The sequence below is a fragment of the Magnolia sinica genome, chromosome 1, assembly GCF_029962835.1.
Source record: "Magnolia sinica isolate HGM2019 chromosome 1, MsV1, whole genome shotgun sequence".
Classification (NCBI taxonomy): Eukaryota; Viridiplantae; Streptophyta; class Magnoliopsida; order Magnoliales; family Magnoliaceae; genus Magnolia; species Magnolia sinica.
In genome coordinates, this window is record NC_080573.1 from 77,195,837 (window position 1) to 77,216,349 (window position 20,513).

Here is a 20,513-nt window from a genome sequence, read left to right on the forward strand (position 1 = left end):
TTTTCATCCACACCGTCTGGACCAGTTTGGACGGTGCAGGGCGCTCCACCATGATGTATGTACCTTGTACTCGGTCGTCCATCTGCTGGACGGCCAGCAGCTTCAGCTGTCGCAGATGATGCCAGCAAGCTCTGTTGGGTTTGGTCATGGGGCGTGTGTTATATCCAAAACATCCATTCTTTTACCAGATCACGGGTCCACCCTGAATTATATGTGAATTTTATACACCGTCCATGGTGTATGGGTTTTATTCTGACCATCCATCTGTGTGGACCCCACACATGAGGTATGTACTATATCCACACCGTCCAGACAGTGCTGGACGGCGCTAGAATCATTTAGACGATGCTGTGGGGCCCTGACTTTATTTATGTATTTTGACCCACATCGTCCATGTGTTTAGACTGTGTTGGACAATGTTTGGGTAGTGCTATGAGCCTCACAATGTTGTATGTATTTCATCTACGCCGTCCAGCAGCTTAGGATGGCGTTGGACAATGTTTGCACGGTGTTGATCTTCACGGGCAATGTTTGGGCCCGATGTGATAAATTTAAGGCCCATTTGCTGCATATACGTGGCCCACTTGCTATGTATATAGGCCCATGTAATGGGGCCCACCCGATGTGTATTAGGCCCATATCGTGTGGCCCATTGTGGTATGTATTAGGCCCATGTCGCGTGGCCCATTCGATCCATATGAGGCATATGTGCAAGGCTCACCTGTGATGAATATAAGCCCAGGTGCAGGGTCCACCTGTTGTGTATTTGAAGCCTAGGTGATGAGGGGCCAATGTGATATATTTGAGGCCCAGGTGAAGGGCCCACCTGTTATATATTCAAGGCTCGTTGAGATATGTGATTTTGTGATGATGTATGTAACGATGTTTATGTGGGCCACTCCTTGGGAGAAATGTTGGTTAAATATCCACATTGATGGGCAATGATGGTTGAAGGTACTCATTGTGACCTTCCCTTCGGCCCTTTGTTAGGCTGATTCTGATTGTCGTGGTCGATTGTTGATTCCGATTGACGTGACCGATTTGTCGACTCTGATTATCGATCGATCCCGATTGTCGTGGCCGATTGCTGATTCTGATTGACGTGACCGATTTACCGACTCTGATTATTGATTGATCCCGATTGTCATAACTGATTTACCGATTCTGATTATCGATCGATCCGATTGTCGTGACCGATTTACTGATTCTGATTATAATCGATCCGATTGTCATGACCGATTTGCCGATTCTGATTATTGATCGATTCGATTGTCGTGACCGATTTGTCAATTCTGATTATCGATCGATCCCGATTGTCGTGACCGATTTTTTTATTCTGATTATCGATCGATCCAATTGTCGTGACCGATTTGCCGATTCTGATTATCGATCATCCGATTGTTGTGACCAAATTGTCGATTCTGATTATCGATCGATCCTGATTGTCATGGCCGATTGCCAATTTGATTGACGTCACTGATTTGCCGATTCTGATTATCGATTGATCCTGATTGTCATGGCTGATTGCTGATTTCGATTGATGTGACAGATTTACCGATTCTGATTATTGATTGATTTCGATTATCGTAGCCGAATGACGATTCCGATTGACGTGACCGATTTACCGACTTTGATTATCGATCGATCCTAATTGTCGTGACTGATTTGCTGATTCTGTTTATCGATCGATCTCGATTGTCGTAGCTGATCGCCGATCCCAATTGTCGTGATCGATTTGCCGACTCTGATTATTAATCAATCCCGATTGTCGTGACCGATTTTTTGATTCTGATTATCGATCCCAATTATCAAGGCCAAGTATCGAGGCCGACTCCGATTGTCGAGTCCGAGTGTCGATTTCGATTGTCGAGGCGATTGTCGAGACCTATATGGTGTATATGCGACTCGTAGTTGAGGCCCATTGTGATGTATGTTAGGCCCATGTGAAAGGCCCATCGTGATGCGTATTAAGCTCTTGAGTGAGGCTTATGGTGTTGTATATTTGGCCCTTGTGTGAGGTCATGGGTCCGCTATATGTTAGGATCTATGAGGACCATTCCTCGAGGGCAATGTTGGTTAAATGTCCACATTGTCAAGGTCGATTGTCGATGCTGGTTATTGATACCAATTATGAGTATGTGACAGCATAACATCATGATACATGCCCACACACATCATCTACATGTTTATTATGAGATGTGGTTGATCATTGCATATGTCATTAAGCATGTTGTTATGAGACTCCCTGATAGGTGGAGGTTATCTCACATGAGTGCACGGTATGAGCAGGATTGATGCATGACTAGATTGTATGACTCATGCATCTTACATTATGATTACCGTATACCCTAGCGACATCAGCGCCGTAGTCTCCACAGGCATATCATGGATGGCCAGATGGGGCACCGAAAATTTGTTCTAGCATCGGGCTGCCATATATGGCCCTGGGTGAAAATTCCTAAACCCTTTTGGTACCAGAGGATGCCCCAACGTTGAGACCGAGTGGATACATGAGCACCCTAGTGTCGAATACCAGGTGGCCACGTCTCCCATTGTGTCGGGGTCAGTTGGGATGTGGTGTAGCCTTACTTGCCCGAGGGTAGGGGGCATAGCTAGGCTGAGTTTGACCCGCTCGTAAATGGGTCCCCTATCGACGTACCGGATATGTATCGGTGGACTATTAGCTAGGTGGATAATGAGGTTTCTTACTCTCACTTGGACTGTGCTGCTGGAAGAGGGGCAATGCCATTTAGAGTGTACTAAACCCCGGTGATGATCCCAAAGATGAACAATACTTATATGTGGACTTATTGAGAAGGAGTTGCATACTCATTCATTCATTCATTCATTATTCACTCGAGCTGGTGGTGCGCAACTATTTGTTACTTGTACCTTCGCAATGGCCAGGATTTTGGTTGAGGCGCGCAACTAACCTGAGATCAGGAGTTTACCACATTGAGTTTGACTATCCAAATTTAGGTATGTGACTGGTTTGGATAGAAGTCTCTTGTGATGGACCTCATAGCCTGCGATATTACGAACTATCATCCCAACTTCACACTCCAGCATGGTCATTCCATTCGCACTGCATATTCTATTACATTTGCGGCTTATGACATTTTAGGTTACCCGTGTTTCTACATTTATATGGTTTACATATGGCATCTGATATTTGATTCTTTATGACTCCTCATTTATATAGTTGATCTGTAACACGTATTCTGATATTGTTCCTCATTTGTATAGTTGATTTGTATCGCGTATTCTGATATTGTTCCTCATTTGTATAGTTGATCTGTATTACATATTTTAATATGTTTGACTCATGGACTTGTCAGTATTTTCACTTACTCTGATAACATATGATTCATGACCTTGCACCTATTTCGACATTTTATGATTATGTCATTGCGTTGAATACTTGGCACTTACCTTGTGCACACACTTACACCACCCTCTAAGCTTTTTATAAGCTTATGCATGATAGATGCGTGCAGGTGATGTTAGGTTGAAGCAGTGTTAAGCTTGGAGCTTGCAGCGGTCTTCTAGAGCTTGATTTTTTATTTATGTATTTCCCTTTCAGCATTGTACTCAAATGATTATATTAGTGGATATTTGATGATGATGTTGCCTTTGTGAATTAGGTAATCTTATGGTTATGCTTATTACGAGTTAAATGTACAAAAAAAATCCTCCTTGTAGGATCCCATGATTGGAATCTGGCGTATGGACGTTAGGAGCCAAGAATGGGGTACTAAGGAGGCTGTCGGCACCAGATTCGGCGATCGAAATTCTTGTGAATCCAATCTCTGGGTTTGGAGCGTGACAGAAGTTGGTATCAGAGCATAACTTGGGAATACCTAAAGATAATGTCACATATCTGCTGATAGCTACCCTACAGATTGTTGAGAACTTATAATGGTTAGATCCCCGAGTTCAGATAGCTTAGAGATTTTCTGATATAGCTTCCTACCATTGAGATTATAAGGCCGCATAGTATTCCCGTTTTGATCATTTCTGACCCAAGATCTGTGGTTCAGTAAGGGTTACCATTTTGTTAAGGAGGCGTCTTGTGAGCGCAAGGCTAAGTTTAGAGAATGCTATTTCCATTTATTTATAGATTGATTATGCCTTGTATGGTATTGATTAGTATATGTATAAGTCGATGTTCCCTCTTCCCTTGTCTGTTCCGTAAATTTCGAGGATGAAATTTTTATTAGGTGGGGAGAGCTGTGAGACTTATATCCTAGCCCGTACCATTCTGTAGGCTTCTGCGGTTCCCACGGTCGAATTCCGGCAACCTTCAACCTTTATCCGACATTTACGCGCGATCTTGAGTCGTGTCCCGTATTCCAGAGTCGGCTCGACTCGAGACTTGTACCCTTGCGACCACGCCGTCGCCACGGTTCCGACGCCGCGTCTCGTGCACCGATGCGATACCCAAGCCAGGAGATGTGGGCCCGCGATCAGTTCCAGAAAACATCGTGCGTTTGAAATCCCAAGAGAATTTCTACCAAATATGAAATCAATCCCATCAATTAATAAAAGTACAAAACCCATCAAGTTAAGTACCCTATCCCATCCCCAAGTACACAACATCATCCCCAAAGTCAACCTTTCCATCCCATCTTTTACACACCCCATCACTCACCCCATCACTCTCTCTCTTTCAATCTCTCTCTCTCATCTCTCTCTCATTTTCAAAATCCCTCTCCCAAGCAACCATGGGAGAGGTGGACGTCCATGGGAGAGAGGTCATGTGTGGCCCACCTCCCTACCACTATATCTAAACATCCAATCTCCATCATCCACCGTCAAAGCCGAAGCTAAGGAGTTGGGCATTCCATTGGACCAAGAAAGTGGCCAATAATTGGGTGATATTAGGTTTTTTCTTACCATTGATTTGTATGTGAGGGCCCACTTATGGTGGGACCCATTTTGATGTATGTTTTGTATATAATGAGGGGCCCATAGTGGCGGGACCCCTCCCATAGCCGAACTCTTTCTCTCTCTCTCTCTCTCTCTCTCTCTCTTTGTGTAATGGATTATGGCCCACCTTGATGCTTGATCTTATCCATGCCGTCCATCCAACCCACAATAGCAAGGTGATTGCTATATTGACACCACCCAAGTCGTGAGCCCCACCATGAGATATGTGTTTTATTTAACCATTCATCCATTTGTGTGCAACCTACTCCACATGTGTGATATGTGTGAGGGTGGGGCCCACTAGATGTGTCGTCGCTTATTCTTGGCCGTCCGTCCAGTAGGGTTGGGATGGTAGGCCACATGATGTATGTGTTGTGTCCAGTCGTCCATTTGGACGCTGGACATTCTGTCCTACTCAGGTTATTGTATTATATAATATAATATGTATATATTATGTTATATATATATAATATAATTTATATAAATACATACATATCTGTATTGTATGTGTGGGCCACACCACGTGACCCACCATGGTATATATATGTTATATCCTCATCGTCCAAATCTGGACAGTGGGATTTTTCATGATGAATGTGTTTTATACCTGCCATTCAAGGCGGTGGGGCCCTGGCACTCACGTGTGGCATCCGCACCGTCCATCTGAGAATGTGAGATCCACCGTGATCTAAGTATTTTATCCATGCTTCTGGACCCACCATAATGCATGTGTTGTACCCATAATGGATGTGAGACCCACTGTGATGTATGCCTCCATCCACAGTGGACGGTGTGTGTGACCCACTGTGATACGTGTCTCGCTGGACGGTGGTATCAACCTGATGCAGTGCTGCATCCATCACGTGGACCCCAACGACATGTTTATATTACATCTACACCGTCCATCTATCTTTCTAGATCGTTTTATGGCCAACGGCTATGGGGCCCACATGCCACGTACATGATATCTAGACCGTCCATCTTACTTGGACGTTGGATGGGAAACACACAAAAAAACCAGCTTTATTTAGCAGGTGGCCACAGGCGTGGACTCACTTGACAAATGGGTTTCGTCCATCCGTCCAGCTGGGATGGTGGACCCACCATGATATTTTCATCCACACCGTTTGGACCCGTTTGGACGCTGCAGGGCGCTCCACCATGATGTACGTACCTTGTACTTGGTCGTCCATCTGCTGGACGGCCAGCAGCTTCAGCTGTTGTAGATAATGCTAGCAAGCTCTGTTGGTTTGATCATGGGGCGTGTGATATATCCAAAACGTCCATTTGTTTTGCCAGATCATGGGCCCACCCTGAATTATATGTGAATTTTATACATCGTCCATGATGTATGGGTTTTATTCTGACCACCCATCTGTGTGGACCCTACGCATGAGGTATGTGTTATATCCACATTGTCCAGACAGTGCTGGACAGTGCTAGAATCGTTTGGACGATGCTGTGGGGCCCTGCCTTTATGTATGTATTTTAATCCACATCGTCACGGTGTTAGACAATGTTTGGGTAGTGCTATGAGCCTCACAATGTTGTATGTATTTCATCTACGCCGTCCAGCAGTTTAGGACGGCGTTAGACAATGTTTGCATGGTGTTGATCTTCACAGGCAATGTTTGGGCCCAATGTGATAAATTTAAGGCCCATTTGTTGCGTATACGGGGCCCACTTGCTATGTATATTAGACCCATGTAATGGGGCCCACCCGATGTGTATTAGGCCCATATTGTGCGGCCCATTGTGGTATGTATTAGGCCCATGTCGTGTGGCCCATTCGATTCATATGAGGCACATGTGCAATGCCCACCTGTGATGAATATAGGCCCAGGTGCAGGGCCCACCTGTTGTGTATTTAGGGCCCATGTGATGAGGGGCCAATGTGATGTATTTGAGGCCCAGGTGCAGGGCCCACCTGTTGTGTATTTGAGGCCCATGTGATGGGGGGCCAATGTGATGTATTTGAGCCCCAGGTGTAGGGCCCACCTGTTATATATTCAAGACCCGTTGAAATATGTGATTTTGCCATGATGTATGCATTGATGTTTATGTGGGCCACTCCTTGGGAGCAATGTTGGTTAAATGTCCACATTGATGGGCAATGATGGTTGAAGGTCCTCACTGTGACCTTCCCTTAGGCCCTTTGTTAGGCTGATTCTGATTGTCGTGGCCGATTACCGATTCCGATCGACATGACTGATTTGCCGACTCTTATTATCGATCGATCCCGATTGTCGTGGCCGATTACCGATTCTGATTGACGTGATCGATTTGTCGACTCTGATTATCGATCGATCCTAATTGTCGTGACCGATTTTTCGATTATAATTATCGATCGATCCGATTGTCGTGATCGATTTGCCGATTTTGATTATCAATCGATCCAATTGTCGTGACCGATTTGCCGATTCTGATTATCGATCGATCTGATTGTCGTGACCGATTTGCGGATTCTGATTATCGATCGATCCCAATTGTCGTGACCGATTTGCCGATTCTGATTATCGATCGATCCGATTGTAGTGATCGATTTGCTGATTCTGATTATCAATCGATTCGATTGTCGTAACCGATTTGCCGATTATGATTATTGCTCGATCCTGATTATCGTGGCCGATTGCCGATTTCGAATGACATGACTGATTTACCGATTCTGATTATCGATCGATTCTGATTGTCTTGGCCGATTGCCGATTCCAATTGAGATGACCGAGTTTCCAACTCTGATTATCGATCGATCTCAATTGTCGTGACCGATTTGTCGATTCTGATTATCGATTGATCCAATTGTCATAACTGAATTTCTGATTCTGATTATCGATCGATCCCGATTGACTGTATGTTGTCTGTATTAGTGCATAAAACATGGAATAGATTAAGCCAAAACACAGATATAATTCAGGGATAAGTGAATAAAGCAAGCGGAAGACTTATAGAAATATATGTGTACAAGTGTGAATCCCTGAAGTACATACTCAAACCAGGTCGTATGAAAGTGTTACTTATCAAAATTATAAGTATCAAGTTACATCATTTAAATTCCTAAAAAATAATCCCAGCATCTCACGCATCAGACCAAGGCTCGCTAGAACCCGTCTGAAAACTGCATATAAGAGAAAGCAGCCTCATCGTCATCCATCTCCCGCTCTGCCTCAGAAGTCGCATCAACATCTACAACATCAAAACCTAAGACAGAGTCTGGTGGGTGTTTAACACCGCCCCAGAACGTGGGAGTGAGTGATCAACTCAGTGGAACAATAAGGCACTGGTTAACATGTTATCAGTTCAATCAAGAAGTAATGATAAAGCAGAACATTTAAATAAATCCTAAGTACTCTTGTTAATGCAAGGATGTATGCAAAATGATGTGTGCCCTCACGTGTACACCCTCAACGTCTTCATCTTACGTTACACATGACACCACCTCAAAGTGCGCCACATCTACAAAGCACATGCAAATGCGGTGCATGAATATGATTACCAAGTTGTTATTAGTCCATTTCATACAGCAAGATTGGGAAGCTAAAGTACCTTACTCATGTCACCATCCAAATAGTGATCCATTCTAGGGTCGTCAATCCTAGTCGTCTCATACGATCATATATTTGAGGTCGTAGCAAAGGGCTCGTCACGAATCAATGCACGTCTTTCATACCTTTATTACCACAGTTCGGCTCGTCACCTCATTGCGGTATCCAGGTATGCTCGAGGTCACTACAAAGGGCTCGTCACCAATCAATGTAGGCCGACAACACGAATATAGTGTCCCATACCACCATAATCGGCTCACGAGTTTAGTTGCTCACTGGTCACTACGGGGAGGCTCGTCACCCCAGCGTAGGCCGACAGCTCGACCACGGTGTCCCATACCACCATGTCCGGCTCATGAGTCTTAGCGGATCAAGGTACCATGGTTAATAGGATTTCACTAGTAAGTTTGGTACCCTAGATTCAAGCAGTAGCGTCCATACATGGTGAACATACATCGGACAATCAGGTTACTTGATGAACTCGACTAGCACGAGCGCACGTTGGGTTGAACGACATAGAGTGCGCAAACACTCCGCGTGGCCAAACCACTACCTACAACTCTAATCCGACTCGGGTTCGTCTAATACGTCCTACGTGGCGAAAGCAACCTCAGCCACGATCATAAAGCAGATTACCGATTTCCTGGACTAATACATAGTCCTAAACATATTACACTACAACAAATATTCGTATAGAATGTAAAACAGTAATGGAACAACAACTTAAATCAAGTGGTACTCAAGCATCTAAAGAATATCAACTTAACATAAATGTAAGCATAAGTAATGCTTGAATTTAAATAACATGGAATGTAACTAGCAAGAAGAAAATCATGCACATCAATAGGAGTGTTGAGAATCACTTCTCAACGCTCGCAATTAATGTAATAAGTTACACTTTAGATCATTCAGGCATTTCTACAAACACTTAGAATACATGGTACAACATACATGACGTATGTTGAAAAACAAGCACTTGGACAATTCCCTTTATCAAGGAGTTGTCATACACACATCTAGCATGCATACATGACAAATAATCATGACAAACACAAGTGCATATTTTATACGCATATGATACTTTATACATACACGTAGAATACACAAATCTCAATATAACACATGCATATTAGGAACGCAACCTAAACACAACATTTGGCATGTGAAATCTCATCCATAACAAGAATAAATCATTAACTGGCATTGAAAGCCTTGAAAACCATAACCTATACACTTAAAGTCTGCACCTTAAGCAAGGAAAGAAACACCGAACTGATTTAGACGAGTTGTCTTCGTCAACGGCGATAGATTACCCTAAAACAATGATAGAAATGAGATACAACAACACCAAGACTATTCTAAGCTCTAACACAGATTAGGGTTAGGTTAACTTACCCCAAAATGAACTCAGAACCGTCAGAATAACGATTCAAAGTGAAGGTTCAAGGATGAAGAAGAACAGGAAAGAATCTAAGATGATTCACCAACTTCTCTCTCACTTTTTCTCTCTTTTCCACTCTCTTTCCAAGCTAGGGTTAGAGAAAATTCGTATGGAAAAGAGAGCTAGGGTTTAAGGACTATAAATAGGCCTATATTGATGAAAATAACCCCAGGGACAAGGTATACTTAGGTTATAACCAAAACAAGCCTCTCTCGATCTAACGAAGCACTTCTGGTGGGCCTATAACCACGAAAGGTCGGATTTAAGCTCACTGATCATGGATCTAGGTCAGGCTGAGTTTTCGTACCGACCGGCTCTTCAGATCAGCCGTGGCGAACCACACTCAATTCAACGGTCACAGAATCTCGATCAGGTCCACAAGCACAAGGATATGCCTGGGCCACCTTCCCTAATCAGATGGTAAAATTGGGTCAGAATCCAACGGTCAGATAGCTTAAAATCATCACGCAAGCGACACGACTCAGATTTCATAAAAGCTTATTAAATTTCTAACCGTTCTCACACTCTTCACTCCGAACTCAAACAAATCGACCCAGAACATCATATGGACTTGATTTTCGAGTGATGGTCAAGCCCAACTCGGTAACCGCAACAGCCTAAGATCATCGCCATCGGACTTTCGACGCGCGATCCAGGTCCGATCCAGAACTTCCAAAAATTCCCCAGAACAACTGGATTTAGCGATGGATCCCAGATTTCAGAGTAACATAGCGCTAACTAATCTACAAGTTTTGAGTCATGCAGATCTAATTTAAAGTGATTGATGCGAATTTCACAAGTAATCGAGTATAGCGCTAATTACCCCAAAAACAACTACTTAAGGAAAGATTAGCACAAAAATTTCCAAGGTCGTTACACCCATCCCTTCCCTTCCCCACTCCTCTCCTTCATCCCACACCCTAAATCTACAGAAACCACTTTAACCAGCCGAGCCCTAGATCTGTAGAAACCCCTTCAACTAGCTGATCCTTAGATTTGCAGAAAGCCCTTCGACCAACCAAAATGCACTCCCAAAACTTGCTCTCTCAAAAGCATTTCTAGGGTCTCTCTCTCTCTCTCTCTCTCTCTCTCTCTCTCTCTCTCTTCCCCTTCGTTATTGCTGCTTCTGTCTTCTTCTTCTTCCTTCTTCATTGCCTGGCCTGTCTCCCTTCCTCACTCATCTTTTCTTCTTTTGCAGGGAGGTTACTTCCCCAACGTAATCCGATATTATCAAAGATCCCTCTCTGAGGTGTGTTCTTTTATGCAAAATCCGAATATTCCAATTCAAAATTCACAGATGGTTGAGAGGTGTACTGGAAATCCATAGAAACAGAGATCAAATCCCTACTAGAGAAGCTCTTGGACGTCAAGGATGCAATGTCCGCTCCTGCAATCCCCACAACCTCCATCACCCAGAAGCTTACACGTCACAGAGAGATCCTTTGCAAATTCACTTAATGATGCAATATGCAGGTTTGCTTTAGTTGCTTTAGGGTTTTGATTTTGTCTCTAAAATGGGATGGTTTGGACTGACGTACATGTATGTTAAGTGTGACTATATCAGTCATGCACACTGCGTTTGACAAAATGACCGAAAGAAACCATAATTAGAAAAGAAAGGGAGCTCTTCTCTTTCCATTCATTGACTGGTTTTTTTTTTTTTTTTTTGGGTTATTGATATGAATTTGGTTTTCTTTACTATTTTAAGTTGGAATTAAAGCAATTGGATCCTATTATGCTACGATGTTCACTATGTTGTTCTGATCTATCTACCTATCATTTATGAATGCACATTCTCTCCCTCCGTTTTCTTTTTTAAAAAAAAATATTTCCCCAATCTTTACAGGATAGATGTCCTGTTAGAACTGATGATTGAGAACCACTTTTCCCCAAATGATGGTACTCTTGAGGTATGTTATTACACCTTAATTTCTTTCTTAATAAGATAATATATCAAATTCCCCTTTTATTTTATTTTATTGTTTTCTACACATCAACAAGCATATAATATATGTAGGAACTGATGTCTAAAAATACGATTATTACTTGACTCTATCCTTGCTTTAGTTTGAAATTGGCTAGCAATAAGGAATGGGATGAAGGAGCGCAACACAAACATTTTGGAGATAGTTCGTTCTTTGGATCTGCCAAACAATCCTTTAGATGATATTATTAATCAGGTAGCTAGTGGTTTAATGCCTTTAATATAGTTCTTGAGTTTGTTGAATCTATTTGAGGCCTTCTAGAAACAAGATGTGTTTAATTATGTGGAAGCATTGACCTGTTTGGCTATTGCTTATCATTCTTAAAGCTGATGCAATCTTTCTTGTACTAGAGTATTTTGTTATGTTGTATGATTGTGACATTTAGTAGTTTTTGAGGTTCGAGATTCTATCCAATGCGAGTTTAATTTTTGTAAATTAAAAGCATAGTTTGCTGAGACTGTATACATCTGAATTTGCTGCAATTTTGTCATTTTGAACTTGTGTGGAAATGTTTATGTTGTCATTATTTGCTGTCATTTTGTGGAGCTTTATTTTTAAAAGCTTCAATTTATCAACGTTAGTTTGTTTGTCTTATGGATTGTTGTGCTATGCTAGCATTCAAACAACGGACCTCAAGATAACTGAGGAACTTTTCCATTTCCGTATGAGTTGAGTCAGATTGTGAATATTTTCCACCATTTTTTTTGTTTGGTTTCAGCATTGCATTGTTTTGAATGGTACTTGTGTTGGTATGTGCATTTAGGATGTTGGATGGGTAATGACCATCATCCAAATCACTCATAATGAATGAGTGTCATATACATGTCTTTAAGTTTACCAGAGTAAATTTTCCATGAATGCTTCAGCATGTCAAGCTCATGGACTTGACATGGATATGTTTGATGTGGTCTAGGTGCAGAACCATCTGTCCATTCCAATGTTACCAAGATCAACCTCATTCTTTTGACAAAAAAGAAAAAGAAAAAGAAAAAGAAAAAAATAGGCGGCACTAGTTAGCCATGAATTGTCCATCATATGGAAATTTTGATTTCATATGCCTTTTGATGATCACTTTGATTGGGTGATCATCAGCACAAGATTAGTAGCTGCCAAAATGTACGGCCTATATCAAATTTAAGCAATTTGTCATGTCCTTTAATATATCACTATCATTGGATGATCCAACCTAGCTAATGATGAACATCAAAGTTTCAGAGGAAAGCTAATGTTGTATTGGGTTGGTAGTGGGTTTGTTCCATTTGGGGTGGTTGGAGTTGCCAAAATTCACCAGGCAGTTTTTAAATTGAAATTTGTGGTTTTGGAGAAGAAGCATTTGGGGTGGTTATAGAACTGGGTTCTGGAATTTATAGTGATTTTACAGCTGAAATTTGTAGCTCTTGCTTTGAAATTGTAGGGAATATTTGAATTTGGAGGTCTCCTCTTAAGGGTGGATTCTTGAAGACTAGGTGTTGTTTTGGCTTGAGTTCGTGTTCTATTTGAAAGCTTTCAATTTCTATTTTGGTTGTTGGATTTGTGGAAAAATGGCTTGTATGAAGCTAGGATCGAAATTTGATGCATTCCAACGACAAGGGCAGGCATGGTATGGAGCATTCTCTTTTTTCTTTTTCTTTTTTAATTTATTTATTTAATATGTGGAAATCGGTTTTAATTTTGTTGGTTTGCATTCTTCCCTGTTTTGAATTAGTTTCACATGTATTCAATTAGAAAAAGATGGTTTTAGAAGCCTAGACATGGATCTGAGACGAGTGTGTGTACAAGGTAGCTCATGTCGTGTGCATATGAGCTGCCTTGCATGCAAATGTGTGTACAAGGTAGCTCATGTGCATGCTAAGCCTACATGGATCTGAGACAATTTTAGTTGAGCTTTGCTAAGCCTACATGTGTCATGTATACAAGGTAGCTCATGTGCATGCATGCATTTGCCAGTGTGGGATGAGATCCAATCCATTCATTAGAGCACTACCACTGTAGATGTTCTTGCATAAGAATCAGGTTGGTCCTCCTGGTTGAAGCTTTTTTTACTATCCAACTGCTTTGAAAACTGTGGTCCACCTATTGATTGAACCAGATTTGTTTTCATGCAAAAGCATCTACATGGTCAAACCCACTAGAGATGGTTTGGATATTGCACCTGTACACTCTGTTGAGAGTCTTGAGACACAATGTCGTGTGCATGAGCTGCCTTGCATGCAAATGTGGGCTTTGCAAGTCAATCCACAAAATGATTCTCTGTTAAGATTTTATTTTATTTTATTTTATTTTATTTTATTTATTTATTTATTTAAGTCATGATAAAAAAGACACAATTCCATACCTCCATAAATCCTTGGATTTTTAGGTCAAATCCAAATCTTCCCAAGTCAATCCACAAAATGATTCTCTGTCAAGATTAAAAAAAAAAAGTTATGCCCTTGCAGCCATTGTATTAAATTGTAACGCCCTGAAATTCGGGGGTCGAGCATAACTCAGCTCCCGAGTTCCAAAACATCACTTATGCAACATATTTAATGATGAATGTATGTTGACTGTATTAGTGCATAAAACATGGAATAGATTAAGCCAAAACACAGATATGATTCAGGGATAAGTGAATAAAGCAAGCGGAAGACTTATAGTAAAATATGTGTACAAGTGTAAATTCCTGAATTACATATACAATCAGATCGTGTAAAAGTGTTATTTAACAAAATTATAAGTATCAAATTACATCATTTCAGTCTCCAGAAATATCCCAGAAATCCCACGCATCAGACCGAGGCTCGCTAGAACCCGTCTGAAAACTGCATATAGGAGAAGGCAGCCTCGTCGTCATCCAGCTCCCGCTCTGCCTCAGACGTCGCATCCACATCTGCAACATCAGGGCCTAAGACAGAGTCTGGTGGGTGTGTAACACCACCCCAGAAACGTGGGAGTGAGTGATCAACTCAGTGGAACAATAAGGCACTGGTTAACATGTTATCAGTTCAATCAAACAGTAATGATAAAGCAGGATAAGTAATTAAATCCCAAGTACTCTTGTTAATGCAATGATGAATGCAATATGATGCGTGCCCTCACGCGTACACCCTCAGCATCTTCATCTTACGTTACGCATGACATCGCCTCAAAGTGCGCCACATCTACAAAGCACATGCAAATGCGGTGCATGGATATGATTACCAAGTTGTTATTAGTCCATTTCACACAACAGGATTGGGAAGCTAAGATACCTTCCTCATATCACCATCCAAACAGTGATCCATACTAGGGTCGTCAATCCTAGATATCTCATACGATCATATAGTTGAGGTCGTAGCAAAAGGGCTCGTCACCAATCAATGCACGCCTTTCATGCCCTTACTACCACAGATCGGCTCGTCACCTCCTTGCGGTATCCAGGTATGCTCGAGGTCACTACAAAGGGCTCGTCACCAATCAATGTAGGCCGACAGCATGAATATAGTGTCTCATACCACCATAATCGGCTCACGAGTTAAGTTGCTCACTGGTCACTACGGGGAGGCTCGTCACCCCAGCGTAGGCCGACAGCTCGACCACGGTGTCCCATACCACCATGTCCGGCTCATGAGTCTTAGCGGATCAGGTACCATGGTTATTAGGATTTCACTGGTAAGTTCGGTACCCTAGATTCAAGCAGTAGCGTCCATACATGGTTAACATACATCGGACAATCGGGTTACTTGACGAACTCGACTAGCACGAGCGCACGTTGAATTGAACGACATAGAGTGCGCAAACACTCCGCGTGGCCAAACCACTGCCGCCAACTCTAATACGGCTCGGGTTCGTCTAATACGTCCTATGTGGCGAAAGCAATCTCAACCACGAATATAGAGTCAATTACCGATCTCCTGGACTAAGGCATAGTCCCAAATATCCTACACTACTACAGATATTCATATGGAATGTAAAACAGTAATGGAACAATAACTCAAATCATGGCACAAACACATCTGAAGAATATCAACTTAACATAAATGTAAGCATAGGAGATGCTTGAATTTAAATAACTTGGAATGTAACTGCATAAAGGAAAACATGCGCATTAATAGGAGTATTGAGAATCACTTCTCAACGCCCACAATTAGTGTAATAAGTTACACTTAGATCATTCATGCATTTCTACAAACACTTAGCATACGTGGAACAACATACATGACGTATGTTGAAATACATGCACTTAGACAATTCCTTTTACCAAGGAGTTGTCATACATGCATCTAGCATACATACATGACAAATAATCATGGCAAACACAAGTGCATATTTTATACGTATACGGTACTTTATAAATACACTTAGAATACACAAATCTCAATATAGCACATGCATGTCAGGAAAGCAATGTAAACACAACATTTGGCATGTGAAATCTCATCCATAACAAGAATAAATCACTAACTGGGATTGAAAGCCTTGAAAACCATAACCTATACACTTAAAGTCCACACCTTAAGCGAAGAAAGAACCGCCGAGCTGATTTAGACGAGTTGTTTTCGTCAACGGCGCTAGAATACCCTAAAATAAGGATAGAAATGAGATACAACAACACCAAGTCTAGTCTAAGCTCTAACACAGGTTAGGGTTAGGTTAACTTACCCCAAAGGAACTCAGAATTATCAGAGGAACGATTCAAAGTGAAGGTTCGAAGATGAAGAAGAACAAGGAAGAATCAAGATGAATCACCAATCAATCTCTCTCACTAACTCTCTCTTTTCCACTCTCTTTCCAAGCTAGGGTTAGAGAAAATTCGTATGGAAATGAGAGCTAGGGTTTAAGGACTATATATAGGCCTTAAAATGATGGAAATAACCCCAGGGTCAAGGTATACTTAGGTTATAACCAAAGTAAGCCTTTCTCGATCCAACGAAGCACTTCTGGTGGGCCTATAACCACGAAAGGTCTGACTTAAGCTCATTGACCATGGATCTAGGTCAAGCTGAGATTTCATACCGACCGGCTCTTCAGATCAGCCGTGGCGGACCACAGTCAATTCAACGGTCACGGAAACTCGATCAGGTCCACAAGCACTAGGATATGCCTAGGCCAACCATCCTGATCAGAGGGTGAAATTGGGTCAGAATCCAACGGTCAGAATGCTTAAAATCATCGCGCAAGCGACACGACTCAGATTTCAATAAAAGCTTAATAAATTCCAACCGTTCTCACACTCTTCACTCCGAGCTCAATCAAATCGACCCAGAACATCAGATCGACTTGATTTTCGAGGTGAAGATCAAGCCCAACTCGGTGACCGCAACAGCCTATGATCATCGCTATTGGACTTTCGACGCACGGTCCAGATCCGATCTAGATCTTCCAAAAATTCCCCAGAACAACTGGATTTAGCGATGGATCCCAGATTTCAGAGTAACGTAGCGCTCACTAATCTACACGTTTAGAGCCATGCAGATACAATTTAAAGTGATTGATGCGGATTTCACAAGCAATCGAGTAAAGCGCTAATTACCCCGAAACAACTACTTAAGGAAAGATAAGCACAAAAATCCCAAGGTCGTTACATAAATGCTCCTCAAATCCATGGCTTCATTACCAAACAGTGGATTTCCTTATTTTTTTCCTTGTACTGATTGATTTAATATGGATTTCCTTCATCCTGCAAATCAATCATCTATCACTATGGATTGGAAATTTCTTAGTAGCTTATAAGGTTTCTTGATGTGGAATGATTTGTAAAAGTTTGCCATTGCAGTGTGAATTTGTCATTGCTTGAAATTTGAATCTCCAGTGCTTTAGATGAAAAATGCTATGAAAGTAATCTTTTGTTTTGCTCATTCTTCTATTCTGAGGTCGGCACCATTTTCTAGTAGGTACTAAAAGATGGCTGATGCTGAGGATATTCCAATCTGGGGTACTTTTTATCCATGAGGTCCATTGTTCAATGGTTTTGGGATCACTGAAGCATGTGCCCCACCTATGCAAACTGAACATATTGTACAAGCTCTCAGCTTAAGCATTGTATAATACCTCCTAGTTAAACCAATGACCAGGAGATTCCTCAACATGATATGCTCTATTGCCCTGATTTGATAGTTCAAAAGGATGAAGAGGTAGGTGGAAATGTTTCTAATAGAGTTAAAGAGTTGGGTGGGTGGGTGAGGAGGAGGTGTGCCTCTATAGTGTTGGGGTTGCATGCTAATGAAACATGTAGGTAGATTTTTTGTTCTACTATAGGTCAGTGGTAGAGCTCTGTAGCCATTTTCTCTAGATAGTTACAATAGCTCGATGGAGGTAATGTTATCTTATCTTGCCATGTTTTATTTGTTTGATCAATTTGTCACTTTCTTTTCGATTTGCAAACAAGGCGGGTTGCATCGGGCGACATGGTTGAGAAGACTGTTGAGAGGAGGCTGAAGAGGATGATCAAGAACAGGGAGTCTGCTGCTCGATCAAGGGCCAGGAAGCAGGTGGCTTGTAAAATCAGGTTGCTTGTTTTGAAAACCAGTTACTTCCATTTTCTTTTTTTTAAGACTGAGAATTTATTCCTCATTGTGGCAGGCGTACATGAACAAGCTGGAGAACAAGGTTTCACGTCTGGAAGAAGAGAATGAAAGGCTCAAGAAGTAAAAGGTGTTTGCGTATGATGAGAAGGATGTTAACTATAGATAGACAAGGTATATATGCTACTCTGAGATCTCATTTCCAGTTATTTAGTTCTTGAATTGTCTAAGCTCTTTTACTTCTTGAATTGTTTCGTTGTTCACATCATTTGATGTTTTTTTCTTTTTAATTATATTGATGTACTTTATAATGTTTTTTTGTCCTTCTCTTGTGTAATATATTTGTGCTCTGGGTTTTTATTTCGAAGTTTTTTAGCTCATGGGTTTTCTTATTTTCTTTTTCTTTTTCCTTTTTTATGGAGCTTTTTTCCTATTTGTTTTCATTAATTGAATTGTTAATCCTCAATTCGCTATGTTGTATTGATGGGTTTCTTCCTTCTATGCATTTTATGATTTGTTCTTCTGTAATGATGGTTTTTAGCTCGTGGTTTTTCTTTTGAAACTAATTACCATTCTCAGTCTTTTGAACCCTTTCCATTGCCAGACTCAGTCACCAATAGATGCAGAATAGTGGAAGAAGTATATATGGAAGTTTCTTGTGGTTTGAATGGATTTGAAGGCCTGGAAGTGTTGTCTAGATGATACTAACTGTTGCTTTGTTTGCATTGTCTACTTTGTGTAGTGTGACTTGCATCCTAAAATGGGCCACGTATAATCAGAATCCTTCCTGTCCTTAGTGCAAGCATCTGTTTCAGTTTCTCAGTGTTCATCGATCACCAGATGGAAGGTATATGATGGCCCTATTTGTTAAGTAAAAATGGAAACTATAGCTATAACACATTATACTTGTTACAGAAACAGGCAGGGGCCAAATGCACCTCATTTACTAGCCAATTGAATTCATTTATCAATCCAACCAGAACTGGACAATTGAATACCACCTCATGGATGGGCCTAAGCTAAAAAAATTGCAGTAATCAGGAATATTTTAACCATTCCATCTGTATACCCTTTTTTCCCTTATGAGTCATGATCGAAATGGCTTCTCAACCCTCAAAAAGGGTGAATGATGGGATGTGTATAAACTTCTAGAGTTTTAGTTTGTGCCTCATCCAAGACGTGGCCTAGTGATTGGGCAGTCTTGGTCAATCGCCATGTGCACCAATCCACGGTTTGTAGGATTGGTGTTGATTTACTGAATAGTACCTGATATTTACAAACTCCTAAACTGAATTGAGATATTCCGATCCTGGTTGTACAGTATTCATGATTACATGTTCGAGGAGAGTGTTTGTCTGCTCATTAGAGCCACTTGGTTTGTGTCTTTACCATTGGAGGCTCAGGAAGAATCCTCATATGAACAAGAAGCTATCTATCAGTATGAGGATGAGGAGGATGATGATCTGGATGATGAAGCTTTCTTTGACAGCTCCTCAAGCCTTCATATCGGTAACTGTAGGTGTTTTATACCTCTTTAGTATGTGGATGACGATCTGGATGAATTTTGCCCCTTTTTTTAGCAATTAATTAATTGAATGAAGGATTGTAATTGATTCATTATTGAATGAATGATTGTAATTGAATGAATGAATGATTACGCAGGTGGTAATTGAATGAATGAATGAATGATTATAATTTTTTTAAATGTAGGCAATAGCTACGGATATTGACCGTAGCTGAGAATCTGACAACCGTAGCTATTATTATATCCAGCATATTGCTACAAATCCAACACTACTTTTAGCTACAAATACTATCTGTAGTTGTATGTACTTTTCGCTATAGAAATAATTGCTATGGATTATATCTGTAGCTATTGTAATCCATGGCTATGGATTAAATCCGTAGCCATAGGTTTTAGACCTATTGTTATGGCACCTACGACTACGGTCGTGTTACAGACTAAAACCGTAGCCATAAGCCTTTAACTACGGCTTTTATCCATAGCCTTTGCCCAGTTTTCTGGTAGTGATACATCGATAAATTCGTCCAGAGATATATGTGGTAGCTGGACGTATTTTGTCCTCATATCAATGATATCGTTTAAGCATTGAGGACAACGACTGCACGGGTC

General features: G+C 41.2%; 1 long non-coding RNA gene across 1 annotated transcript; it reads left to right on the forward strand.

Annotated features, from left to right (window-relative positions):
- Positions 1-10,813: 10,813 nt before the first annotated feature.
- LOC131251116 (uncharacterized) lies at positions 10,814-20,057 on the forward strand. The gene is made up of 7 exons (XR_009173590.1): positions 10,814-10,975; positions 11,111-11,385; positions 13,312-13,497; positions 18,244-18,346; positions 18,438-18,553; positions 19,122-19,226; positions 19,701-20,057. It is a non-coding gene; the product is annotated as an uncharacterized LOC131251116 (long non-coding RNA).
- Positions 20,058-20,513: the final 456 nt, after the last annotated feature.